Genomic DNA, 14760 nt, shown 5'->3' with positions numbered 1-14760 from the left:
ATAATTTATAAAATATCAGTTACTTATAAAAGTGGAAGGAGGCCTGCCTCCTGAAGAAAACTAAAAACATCAGTAAAATCGCTAGAAGCTTCACCGAGCATTGGGGACAAACAATAGGCACCATGTAGAGGTGTATGGTATGTAGGAGGACTGCTGAGCCTTGATAGCAGGCTGTGAAGCCTATGCCCAGAGTCGGACACATAAAAAAAAAAAAAAAAAAAAAAACCATCTGCCCCCCTATGCCTATAGAGGATTCTCTGACGCAGGTCCCCCAGCCTTGGACACTCGACCAGCAAGTGACGGACAGTAAGGGGAACAAGGCAGTCATCACAGTACGGTTGAGTCTCACCATCCATGAGGAACCCATGTGTAAGCCGAAAGTGCCCAATGCGAAGCCTAGCAAAAGCCAGCTCCATTCGCCGAGACATGGAGGGAAGAACTCTTGGCACAACCACTCTCTGAATGATTTCTCTTAGTTTATTATGAGAAACAACATCCCAGTGTCTTTGCCAACACGTACGAACTGCTTACCGTAAGTAAGGTGTTACATCGGAAGCAGGAAATGGGTAGTCAGTTGGGGGCTGTTGAGAACACGCAGCTTTTGCTAAAGTATCTGCCCTCTCGTTGCCCACCACACCAACATGTGTGGGAACCCAACAGAAGTTCACATGGCGGCCACGACGACCAAGAAGAAAAAAATACTCTAAAATTGATAAAACCAATGGATGGGATGCATTAACAGACTCCAGTGCAGACAGAGCACTACGTGAGTCACTAAAAATCACAAAAACGGATTGCACTTGACATCTCAAAGGCTTTCGATGGAGTCTGGCATAAATCTTTAATTTCCAAACTGCCCTCTTACGGTTTCTATCCTTCCATCTGTGCCTTCATCAACAGCTTCCTTTCTGGTCGTTCTATAGCTGCTGATGTAGACGGCCATCGTTCTTCTCCTAGATCTATTAACAGAGGTGTTCCTCAAGGCTCTGTCCTATCACTAACTCTCTTCCTTTTATTCATCAATGATTTTCTAAGCTGTACATCTAACCCTATCAACTCATATGCTGATGATTCCATCCTTCACCTTTCCATTCGGTTCCTGCAACGTCCATCCCAGCAGTTACTTCAACAATCAAGGGATGAGGCTATGGCACTCCTAATGTCTGACCTGGCTCGTATCTCTGACTGGGGTAAAAATAATCTTGTTGTTTTTAATGCATCTAAGACTCAGTTTTTACACCTATCAACCCGACAGAATCTTCCACAGGAGTACCCATTAAAATTTAATAATATCCAGCTCAATCCAGCATCATCTTTGAACATGCTTGGGGTTTCATTCACTCGGGATTTATCTTGGAAAGATCATATTACATCTCTGGTAAAATCTGCTTCCAAGAGATTAGGTGTGCTAAGCAGACTCCGTACCTTCTTTACCCCCGCATAATTGTTGACTTTATACACGGGATTTATTCGCCCCTGTATGGAGTACAACTCTCATGTGTGGGGAGGCTCCCCACATACAGCTCTTCTTAATAGGGAGGAGTCAAAGGCATTTCGTCTCATCAACTCTGCTCCTCTTACTGGCTCCCTTCAACCTCTGTCTCTTCGCCACACTGTTGCCTCTTTATCTCTTTTCTATCACTACTTCCATGGTCATTGCTCCTTTGAACTGTCTGCTTGCATCCCTCCACCTTTACGACTGGTGTGTAGCACCCGTGCAGCAATAAACTCTTGTCCTTTTTCTGTCCAGCTCTTTAATTGAAGAGTTAACCGTTACTCCCAATCTTTCATTTATGCAACAGGTCAATTCTGGACCTGTCTCCCTCTGTCTGTATTTCCTACTTCCTATGATCTCCAGTCTTTCAAATGGAGTGTGTCCAGGCATCTCGAAATGAACAGATCTTGAATTTGGCTCTCTTTTGTATTGTTTTTGTTTTTGTTTTTCTTAGAAGGAACTGTTTTGCGGGCTCATAGCCTTTAGTTCCTTCTTCCTCGCATTAAAAAAAAAAAATTGGCCTCTGAGAACTTGGGCAATGGGCACGTGCTCCACGTACACCTCGGCCACAAACATACTGTAAGTAAATCTCTGTCATTATTTAGGAGTCTGTATTCCCCTTCGTAATCTAAGTGAATTGTCATTTATGTCGTATCCCCGTTGCTTCAAGAGGGTAGGTAGATCCTCTTGCCTGGAACCACTGTCTGACTCTCTTCTTCTTCATTTCTGCAACATTCGCTGCCTTTCCCCTAACTTTCGCTCTGTTGAGCACCACCTCTCCTCCTCTAAACCTCACCTTCTCTTTCTGAGACTCAGCTGTCTGAGGCAACTGACAGCAAACCCTTTTCTGTATCCTCCTACTTTCTCTATACTCATTTCAAAGCCAAAGGTGGCTGTTGTGTATATATACGCAACGACTTATCTTGCTCCCGTGTTCCTGAACTCGATTCTTCTGAATTCTCTGCACTCTGGCTTCGGCTTTCCTGTCATTCTCTGACTAAATATATCTGTGCTGTTTACTTATCCCCTAATTCTACTGACTATCAAAATTTCTTCGACTATCTTACTTCTACGATGGAACACATTCTATCCATTTCTCCTTTCTCTGAAATCTCCGTTCTAGGAGATTTCAATGTTCACCACCACCTTTGGCTCTCCTCTCCTTTCACTGATCCACCTGGTGAAAAAGCCTACATCTTTTCTATCCTTAATGACCTAGAGCAGCTTGTACAGCACCCTACCCGTATCCCAGACCGCCTTGGAGAGAGCTCCAACATACTTGACCTCTTCCTTACAATTAATCCTTCTGCTTACACTGTTAATCTTTTCTCTCCGTTGGGCTCCTCCGATCACAACCTTATCACCTTAACCTGTCCTATCACTCTGGTATGGCCTGTGGACCCTCCAGGAAAACATCGCCTGTGGCATTTTGGAGCCGCGGATTGGGAGGCCCTCAGGCAGTACTTCTTTGATTTTCCCTAGAATGATTATTGCTTCCATGGCCGGGAGCCATCTGAGTGTGCCTTGTGCATTATGGAGGTTATTCTCTCGGTCATGGAAGCATACATTCCTTTCTCATATCCTTTGACTAACGCAAGAAAGCCTTGGTTTAATCACGCTTGTTCTAATGCTGTCCACAACAAGGAGAGGGCCTACAAAAGGTACCGGAGCCAACCCACCCCTGAATCACATCATCTTTACGTTTCTGCCCGGAATCATGCTAAGTCTGTTCTTCGCTCTGCTAAAAATAATTTCATCTGTACTAAATGCTCTCAACTCTCCAACTCGAATTCTTCCCGCTCCTTCTGGCAACTTGCCAAAAACCTTTCTAACAACGTTACCTCATCATCCTTCCCTCCTCTTTTCTACTCTGATGGTTTTATAGCTATTCCTTCTACTGATAAAGCAGATCTCTTCGCACAGACTTTCTCCTCCAATTCTACCTTAGACGATTCCGATGCTGTTCCTCCATCACTTCCCGCCTCTGACTTCCTCATGGCTGACATTGAAATTTCTTGAGCTGATGTATTTTCTGCCATCACTGGCCTCAATACTAACAAGGCATATGGGCCTGATGGAGTCCCTCCTGTTGTTCTCAAGAACTGTGCTTCTGTACTTACACCCTGCCTAGGCAAACTCTTTCGCCTTTGTCTTTCAACTTGTACCTTTCCTTCTTGCTGGAAGTTTGCTCTCATTCAGCCAGTCCCAAAGAAGAGTGACCACTCCCAACCCTCCCACTATCGTCCAATTGCTTTAACGTCCTGTATTTCAAAAGTTTTCAAATCAATTCTCAGTAGAAACATTTTAAGGCATCTTTCCTATCACAACCTTCTTTCTGATCGTCAGTACGGGTTCCGTCAGGGACGCTCCACTGGTGATCTTCTCACCTATCTTTCAGACTCCTGGTCATCCTCCTTTCGGGACTTTGGCGTAAGCTTTGTCATTGCACTTGACATCTCAAAGGCTTTCGATCGAGTCTGGCATAAATCTTTAATTTCCAAACTGCCCTCTTACGGTTTCTATCCTTCCATCTGTGCCTTCATCAACAGCTTCCTTTCTGGTCGTTCTATAGCCGCTGTTGTAGATGGCCATCGTTCTTCTCCTAGATCTATCAACAGTGGTGTTCCTCAGGGCTCTGTCCTATCACCAACTCTCTTCCTTCTATTCATCAATGACCTTCTAAGCTGTACATCTAACCCTATCCACTCATACACTGATGACTCCACCCTTCACCTTTCCATTCGGTTCCTGCAACGCCCATCTCAACAAACAAGGGATGAGGCTATGGCACACCTAATGTCTGACTTGGCTCGTATCTCTGACTGGGGTAAAAATAATCTTGTTGTTTTTAATGCATCAAAGACTCAGTTCTTACACCTATCAACCCGTCAAAATCTTCCACAGGTATACCCACTAATGTTTAATAATAATCAGCTTAATCCTGCATCATCCTTGAACATGCTTGGGGTTTCATTTACTCGGGACTTATCTTGGAAAGATCATATTAAATCTCTTGTAAAATCTGCTTCCAAGAGATTGGGTGTGCTAAGCAGACTCCGTTCTTTCTTTACCCCTGCACAATTGTTGACTCTGTACAGGGGTTTTATCCTCCCCTGTGTGGAGTACAACTCTCATGTGTGGGGAGGCTCCCCACGCACAGCTCTTCTCAATAGGGTGAAGACAAAGGCTTTTTGTCTCATTAACTCTCCTCCTCTTACTGACTCCCTTCAACCTCTGTCGCCTCGCTGCACTGTTGCATCTTTATCTCTTTTCTATCGCTACTTTAATGGTCACTGCTCCTCTGAACTGTCTGCATGCATTCCTCCACCTCTACGACGGGCGCGTAGCAACCATCTAGCAGCAAACTCTCATCCCTTTTCTGTCCAACTCTCTAATGCAAGAGTTAACCTTTACTCCCAGTCCTTCATTTATGCAACAGGTCAACTCTGGAACTGTCTCCCTCTGTCTGTATTTTCTGCTGCCTATGATCTCCAGTCTTTCAAACGCAGTGTGTCCAGGCATCTCGAAATAAATGGATCTTGAATTTGGTTCTCTCTTGTATTTTGTTTTTCTCTTGGAGGGAACTCTTATTACTGGCTCATGGCCTTTGGTTCCTTCTTCCTCGCATAAAAAAAAAAAGAAACATGGGACACTATCTTATGCTCCTGTGTGTCATTTAAAAAGCTTCAGCAATGACGATGTATACATAACCATGTTAACACCATGAGAATCATAATGTCTCATAAATTTAATCAAGGGTAAAATCAAACAGTTTAAATTGAGCTTTGGCAGAAGATTTCTTTGTGAAAGGTTTGATGAAGGCTATATTAAAAAAAAAAATCCAAAACTTAAAATCATCTAGCAGTTGTAAGAATCACGCCCTCCCCAAAAAACAACAACAAACGCTGGACTATTTAGGTGGGTAATGTATCCTTTGAACAATGGTATATGCCAATCCTCTAATTTTCCCGCGAGTACAGAGAAATCTTAGGAAGAGTTCCACACTGAATAAAGGCCACTGTCCAGTATTGAAATGGTAGGTCAAACCATTGTTCAATAGAACGACAAACAGTGCTCAATGACATTATTACCTGTGCTGTCTGTGTTCTCGCTATATTTGGTTTATTTTAACTTTATATTTTTTTCTTTCGCATTTAATTTCATACAGCTTAGTGGCAGAATATCAGTTCTTTGGTTATACATCCTCTCTATGACACTTCTTCATAACTAGCAACATATTATAGTGCTGGTAGGTAGTTTCAGCTTAGCATTCAAGATGGAGAGATGCTAATCTTAGAACAAGTTAAAATGAGCAGAGTAGAGCAACTGGTCATTAACCCGTGAGAAACCCTGGCCACGGCTCCGTCTCGGCGAAAGAAAAACAGTCTCATGAGTGTAGTATAGGTAGCAATAAACTGGAAAAAGATTTATTACTAGGAAATATCCAGGGTATCCAGATGACGCCGATTTTGATGAACAGACTGTAACTGGAATTAACCTCATGATTTTTTCTTTCGTTCATTCTTGCTACCGCCAGAAAATTGTACTCAGGAGACACTATTCAGACTGTGAGGTTAGTTATGGCTTTCCTTAGCGAAAGGAGTTAAATTTTATCTTATTAGACACAACTTTCATTGCAAGAGTTCTTCCAAAGACATCAAACTGTCCATGCATTAGCTACAAGAAATGATAAATTACACCCTAGTAGTGTTGAGGGAGTGGAGATAATTCATTCTGCCTGAAACTATAAACGTATTGTGCAGGTACAGCGTGTTGGTCCACTTGCCGTACAGCCCTGACGGTGCCCGGGTGCTGCAGGTGGCCTCCTGGACCCCCACCACAGGTCTACGCTATCTCACACCTCTCACCCTTTTCCCGGAGAAATACACCAAGTAATGTGTACAGATTACCGGCCATTTCAGAACTGAAGTAGGCTATTTAAGTACTCTGTCGAAATTATTGGGCATTACGAAACTGAGAAATTATAAGCAATGTACCCAAATTACTGACGACTAAAAAGTGCTAGTCTTTTTTTTTTTTTGGGGGGGGGCTTAATGGCCATCGCCCTCAGAGTGGGGTATTGTGCCAGCCAGGTATAATTCAAAGTCTGCAGGTCACTCCCGCACCACGCCACATCGCCGACCTTGGGGGCCAGTCGTGGTGGTACCATGTGGTAAAATGCTTGTAGGTCAGCTAGACGTACCTCCTCCCCCCTGACAATCAGCATTGGTCTAATGTCCTCACCCTGGTCAGCAGCCCGGAGCAGATCGTAAAGGGTGGAATATGTCATTGCTCCGAGCTGGTACGACCAGGTGTGGGTGCTGAGAGCCAGGAGATATCTAAAGGAGGCTACATCTAGCCGATCCTTGAGGTCGATGATTGGAGGGTGAGCTGGGGTGCCCTGCTCTGCCTGAGGAGAGAGGGACTCACCGACTTCCCCCTTGGCTGAGGAGCCAGTCGACACATCCTCGGCCATGGAGGCAGTGTCAGTAGAGTCCTGCTCCTCCTCAGACATTGATGGCGGATGGGGGACTTCCACCGTGGTCATGGCGTTGGTCAGGTCCAGAGCCGAGTCAGTGATCTTAGCAGTCCGTCGGTTGAGGGGGGGCCTCCAGCCAGAGCCTCTTCCTAGGTGTCTGGCGAGGAGTAGCAGGTCGTGGCAGGTGAGCCCGGCGCTCCCGTCAGTGAGGGACCGAGTGTATATCGCGCATGAAGCACTCGGGGATGATAAGATGAGGTAGTCCATTCTCCTCGAAGATCATGGGGAGGAGAACACGCAAAGCCCTCTTATCATCCCCACAAAAAGCCTTCGACATCGCGATGCACATCTCCACGACGAGGTTTATCTGTCCAGAACTCCCAGGATCCTTGGCCTGACATCCCTAGGCTGTGAGACGTTGCCGTGCATGGACAGAACCCTGCATGGCTGCCCCTCCCGGCCCGATAACATCCTGGGCTTCAGGACCCTTGAGAGTTCCAAACAGGCTAAACTCCACCGACTCTTCTTCACCTAGGGAGCACTGGAGATGCCGTGGGTTTGGCTTAACGATTGCCTGGCGGTGCACAAAAACATCCGCGCCAATATCCTGGCGTTTGATGAATCCATACCCCGCCATTACGTTAAATCAAACCACGGTCCCCCGGATCTTCTGGGCGGCAGGAGACTGGCTGGCTGGTTGCCCCCCTCAATGAGTCGCAGGCAGTGTCAATACATCCGTCTTGCATGGCTGTTGGATTGAATCTCCCTCTCAGTGCTAGTTATCAGGAAGTGTTCTGGAAATGACATACAGCGATAGCTCTGCATTTTTCTGCCACTGAGATTTGGGAAATTTACTGCAAAAGGCCGAAAATCTAGGGCAAGTTAGTATAAGGAGGTATAAATTATACCTTGCAGTATACATATCATAAAACATGTAATAAAAGAGAACATCAAGCCTATAAACAATTATTTAAATGAAAAATATTTGTAATCAATCAATATACAATTTAAAAAATTTGTCATGCAGTTCCTTTACTTGCAATGAATAATATGCAATTGCCCTTATTACTATAGGATTATCATAAAATGAATAAAAACCCACTTCCACCCTACATATCACACTGCAGTTTCCTTACATTTAGTGTATTACCTTGTCTTTGGCAGTTTCCAAGGCGCAACGATAAACGTGACAACGTTACCATATGAACCCTTCTGGCAAGAGTCCACGGAGGGCAACACCACAAGGTACTCAGGCACTGACTACAACCAACTGATTGCAGTTAGCCAGACTCTGAATTTTACTTTCCGTGTCCTTCCATCACCCAGCTGGATCGAGGTGAAAATTATATACATGTACTGTAATCGTGACTATTTGTTGCCTTAGTAATGAAATTAACTTCAATTTTACACCTGCATACTGCATCAGCATCGCTTTTTGTGTGTATTTTAGTGGTTATTTAAAATGCGTTCCTTATGGAAACTATGTTGTTTTTCACAAAATGCTTGTTCAGGAACTCATTACAAAAGCTACAATCTCATTTCATTTTCTTGCCTGCTACAGCCAGACACCTTGTTAAAAAAAAATAATGTTATTTAAACTTTATTAATCTCTTGTAGCCTATATCAGTGTTCTACAGAACCATCCTGGATGAAATGAGTAGTCTCACTGAAAAAGCACTTTACCTCATCAGTCCTCAGTGTTGATCGATGTCGATCAATGAAACGGACAAACTGTCACTAACATTGGTCTCGTTAGTGCCTTCTAAAACTGCATCGTAAACTCCAGGGATATCTGTCCAGTTTGGTGTCTATGGGCCCCCAGTATGTAAAGATCATATATAATTTCAGTCACAGTACACGACTGTTTGTCAGATTATAATGGCCTCTATTCTTCATTTGATATGCACCATGACGTTTCTTTTGACTATATCTCTTCTTCGATATGTATCTCATTATTTACAGGTTGCTATAACATTTCATTTCAAACAGTTTGCTTTTGGTTCTGAAAGCAGTAATTTATTTCATGTTGACTAATTATTCGCAAAGTGGAAAAATCTGAAAATAAATGGAAAATTGTCTTAACTGCTTTTTAATCACCGGGTAGTTTGCTGGCTTCGTCCAAGGGGTATTGTCGACCCTGTAAGGAGTTCTGCTCTCTCTCTCTCTCTCTCTCTCTCTCTCTCTCTCTCTCTCTCTCTCTCTCTCTCTCTCTCTCTCTCTCTCGACACAGTGGAAGTAAAGGAAACTTGTTATAGGCGTCCACTCTGAAAGAGTGGAACGTGCTCGAGCGAGCGAACAACCAAGTCAGGCAGTGCTGAATATTGTCTCATGTGGCTCATCATCATCATCTGATTTCCTGACCTGAAAATACTAAAAAGAACTTATTTAATTACACCAAAAATATTCCCTCACACTTCGTAATTTAGTTCTCTTGTATTAACGTTAAGTCTATGGCTTGGGACCTCAAAATCTGGAACCCTACAGGTATCCCCGGTCCAATTGGGCCCACAGGAAAAATATATACAAAAAATACAAGACTACTTTTTATTAGTACAAAACCATATGGAAATGTAAAAATAAGGCATCCTTGATATATTTATTAAAAAAAATAGTAAAGAAATCGTGACCTTAATACTGTTTTGGACTAAATTCTAAATAGGAACAACAACAAATTAGTTGATTTGAGTAATGTCTATTGCACAATGAATTAGGAGCAATAAGGCCCAAATTATCCCTTTAACGGTGATTCTCAAACTATGGGTCGTGACCCAAAGGTAGGTCACGAGAGGAATTTTGATCGGTCACAGGGACACAGAATAGGCCCAATGCTTTCAATGTATTTTACATACATTTGAAGTTGTAATTATCCTTATTACACTATTAGCATGTTCATAATAACTACGATAGGCTATATACCGCTTTCTCTGTCTGTCTGTCTGTCTCCCTCTCTCTCCCTCTCTCCCTCTCCCTCTCCCTCTCCCTCTCTCTTTCTCTCTGATTTTTTTACCCTGTGGGTTACGAAGTCTTGAAATATTCCAAATAGGGTCACACACTATAAAGTTTGCGCTGCTTTAACATAAGGTTCATGTGTTGAACAATCATGGAAATGTCTCAGCATGGCTGTCCAGTGAACGCATCCATCTACCCTGAGTGAAATGAAAGTTGGCATTTATTTCATGCATGTTTTCGGGCTTATGATAATAATACATATATATGTTGTGTACTGTAATGCATTTTGTATGTGAATTTGTTCATACATATCTGTATTGTGTCGTTACAACATGTACATATTACATATCTATATATTTTTCATTTTCTTATCAATAAAACTATGTACGGTAGTTACCTGTTACTACATGCACAGAGTGTAAGGATACTGGAGTTGGGGGGCCTGGCCAGGGGCGTACCTAGAGATCTAGGGGCCCGGGGGGCTAAGTTCTTTGCCGGACTCCCCTCTGGAGGGGGGCCCCGCAAAGAACCTAACCCACCTCATTCTCAAAACTTATCTAATATCTCAGCCGGGATTGACGGGATGAAAAATATATATTTTTTAGATACGGTATTAATAATACAAATTTTTAAGGCTTTTTTGGGTCCCCCTCAATTGCGGGCCCGGGGGGCAGTTTCAGACAGCCCCTCACCGGCCCCCCCTCAGGTACGCCACTGGGCCTGGCACTGCTGAGCCACTCCCTGACGTTGAGGGACCTGGCACTGCCTCTTGTGGCATCACACTAACATTAGAAGGTGCCTTTTGTGGCGTCACTATAACATCAGTCACAGACACCTGTATTCCCCACATTTTCAGTACAAGTTATCACAGTCTCTGGTTCTTCACCATCCATGTCTATACCGTGGCTATCTAGGGGTACCATTATAATTTCCTCGTGGAAAATGGTACTATTGACGATATTCTCCAACTCCTGGCCAATCAGTGCCGGTGGTCTTGACCGTGACAATGAATTGTCACGACTGGTGGAAAAAATAGAAAAGAAAAAAAAATAGCCACACACACAGTTAGATGTTATGGCTAGTAATATCACCATATTTCAGCTCTAGACACTCACTGATGTTCAGTAGATTAGAGAATAAACTTATGTAATGGACGTCAAAATATTTTTCACAAACAATTCTACTTGACTATCGGTAACCCTGGCTCAAATGGAACCACTACGAATTACCACGACGCAAATATACAGAGGATGTGGGGATCACGTGTACTCGCTCTCGCATCTGGTCCAGGACTGCTGGTCCTGCATGCCAGTGTTACTATGGATGCTTCTATTAACGTGTTATTGGCGAGAGTTCGAAGCCCCGAATCCCTGTAGTACCAACTGGATCCAGGGATACCTATCTAGGGTTAATAATGGCTTTGCTTTTTGCTCATTCATAAAAATTAAATTCACCAAATCTCTCGGTGCGCTCCGATTCGAATCAGAAATCAGAATTTCAGAGTTTCTTTCGTTGATCAGGATATTGTATTAGTCTGACTCGGATTCAGTCAAAAATTTCCGGAAAAAAAAAAAAAAAGACAAAACAGAAGGTAAAAGGCAAAACCTGGCTGCTCTCAGTAATCGTCGGAAAATACTGCTGCACAACGCACGCAACCATAGACCATTACTTCTTGCGCAGCCGGCTGTTACACTAATCTGCCTTATAAACAATTGTTTCCTCGATTTACGGAAAAACTATTGGGCATTATGGGTTCTGTCAAATGAAAATAACGAAGGATTTTTATGAGATTTCTAAATTGGTGTTTAACTTCAAATTTGGCTGAAAAAAACAAACAAACAAACATCGCTACTGTACTACAGAGTTTTCCTCCCGACCCCTGCCTCCATTTCTGGCTGATGGGATAAATCTTTTGCTCATGTACATATGTCGGGGGTCCAAACTGGGACTAAATTTGGTGTTCTTGCCATCTCCCCTCTTCTTCATGACTTCCTACCTCTCGCAACTTACTGCAGTGTTGCATCTCTTTCCTTATATTACTGATAATTCAAAGATCATTACTCATTTCAAGTTAATGCTTCTGTCCCACCCCAATTTCGGAAGCCGTATAGCATCTGCCTACCAATGAACTCTAGTCTCCTTTCCTCTCCAGCTCCTTCTTGCAAGAGTTACCGAGTATTCTCAGTATTTCATGTATACAACTGATCAATTATGGAACTGTTTTCGTCATTCAGTGTTTCTCTCTGCCTATGATCACCAGATTAAACTCAGTGTGTCCACTGTCCAGACGTCTCGAAAAAACGTGACAATACTCTTTTTTACAATTTCTCCTAGGAAGAATATCACGGTTATGCTTAGAGCCTTTGTCTTGCACTATTTTTTTGCATTATAATAATCAATTTCTTTCAAATTAGGAAGGGCATCTTGCTGGTATGGTTTAAGGAATGCTACACAATAACTTTTACTTCGAGACATTTCTTTGAAGGGATATATGGTAAAAATGACAAGAGAGAGAGAGAGAGAGAGAGAGAGAGAGAGAGAGAGAGAGAGAGAGAAGTTCAATCATGGCTTTCATTTTTTCCTTTATTTTAATGTTACATTTACTTGTAGGTGACACATCAGGTGGAGAGTCGAAAATCGTTTATGGCAACCGTGATGTATGCTGTTCTTCCACAGCGACTGGAGAGGTGAGATTCTAAGCTCAGGTTAACCTTTGGACTGCGATATTCACTGTTACTGTCGATAATCCAGTTTAGTCTGGGGGAGGCGGTGAGCCAATCGGTAGAGAGGTCGCCTGCAGTTCTACCGGACCCGGGATCAAATCCCCGTTGGGACCGGGAACAGTTTAACTCTGAATTTCATAAAAATCAGACTTAGATGATCTACAAGAAGACCCGCCGACATGTCATAAAAATACCCCCGCTAATACCAATACACTAGTCTTGTATGAGACAGCCATAGCATGTATTCAATATGGACGGTGGGTGTTAGCGCCGAAGTGGTGACATGAGGAGGTGTATGGTACGTAGGAGGACTACTCGGCCTTGGGAGCAGGCTGTGAAGCCTATGTCCGGAGTCGGACATACAAAAAACAAAACTGCAGATAGATTCATGCAGCAAAGAAAAACTATACATTGTCAAAAGATATAGGTAGCACACCTAATCTTTAATTGCACGATGTCGTTTTAATTATAGCTAACGTGAGTGATGAGAAAAGTAATTTATTTTTGCTTTACTTGTTAAAGTGGAGTAACTGTATAATGAAACTGTCAGCGAACAATCATGAGCATTCTTCTACTGTCTGCGTACAAATGTGGAACTGCATTCTGTACATATTACCTCCTTTGGCTTGTTCACAATAATGACACTTCTTTTGGTTTACTTTCAACATTAGTAAGCCTAAGAAAGTCCATCCCATAGTGAAGGGGTTAGGAACGGGCTCAGTTAACTCCTCGGCTAAAAGGAATCCCTTTGCAGCCGAGAAAAGAAAATGTCAATTGCAGCATGTTACTTTCTGGCAGTGCCCCCAAGAAGGACTGTATTGTCATCTGCAATAAAAAGTATATTATCTGTGCCTAAGTCTTGGTTATTTTCGCTTCCTCAGCATAGAAAGCAGGAGTGGGAAGGATAAATGAATGGGAAGATGATGATAGAGTTGTAAATACTACAGAGGAAATGTTCTGGAGGGATGCATGGAGATATGGGAAGATACTGAAGTTGTAAATGTAAAGAATCTAATATTCTGACACTGTTTCCAGGCGGGACTTCACTTTAATAATAATAATAATAATAATAATAATAATAATAATAATAAACTAAAAAGCTCTTAGAGAGCTCATACCTCCCCTAGTGCCATTGCCATTGAAAAAGGATCCAGATCCGCCCCCAAATTCTATCAATTCTTTTTTGGCCCACGGTTAACCATTCCACAAAATTTAATCGAATTTCACTGAGAACTTTTGAAGATATTGTGCGGGATACTCCGGACCCGGATCCAGATCCTCCTCAAAATAAAATCATTACTTCCTTGGCCCATGGCCCACTCTTCCACATTTTCTTTTTTGAAGATCCGTTCATAACTTTCTTAGTAATCCAGGATCTAAATCTGAGAACTTTTGGAGATACTGTATGGAATACTCCGGATCCGGCTGCAGATCCCGCCCAAAATTTCATCATTTCTTTTTTAGCCCATGCCCATCCTTCCACAAAAATTCCTCAAAATCCGTTCATAACTTTTTGAGTAATCCTGCCAGCAGACAGACAGACAAACAAACCAACGCAGGGTAAAGCATAACCTCCTTGGAGGAGGGGTGAATAATAATAATAATAATTTTAATAATAATAATAATAATAATAATAATAATAATATTATTATTATTATAATTATGAGAGTTAGAGAGGGTACAGAGGGAGTGATTGGTGATGAGCAGTGTGGCTTTAGGAGACGGAGAGGATGCGTGGATCAGGTGTTTGCTGTGAGACAAGTGTGTGAAAAGTATTTAGCGAAAGGCAAGAATGTGTTTTGGGCATTCATGGATTTAGAGAAAGCGTATGATAGAATTGATTGGGAGGCTTTGTGGACTGTTTTAAGATTGTATGGACTTGATGGTAGGTTACTAAAAGGGGTGAAAAGTTTTTATGTAAATAGTAGAGCGTGTGTAAGAGTGGGAAACGCTGTGAGTGATTGATTTCCCGTGAGAGTGGGGCTGCGACGGGATGTGTGATGTCGCCTTGGTTGTTTGATAATTACATGGATGGTGTTGTAAGGGAGGTGAATGCAAGAGTTTTAGGTGGAGGTCCGAGTCTGGTGAATGTTGATGGTGGAGAGTGGAATCTG

This window comes from Coenobita brevimanus, chromosome 22 (assembly GCF_032717465.1).
Source record: "Coenobita brevimanus isolate Jiangsu-jjx chromosome 22, ASM3271746v2, whole genome shotgun sequence".
Lineage (NCBI taxonomy): Eukaryota > Metazoa > Arthropoda > Malacostraca > Decapoda > Coenobitidae > Coenobita > Coenobita brevimanus.
This window is presented reverse-complemented; position numbering follows the sequence as displayed.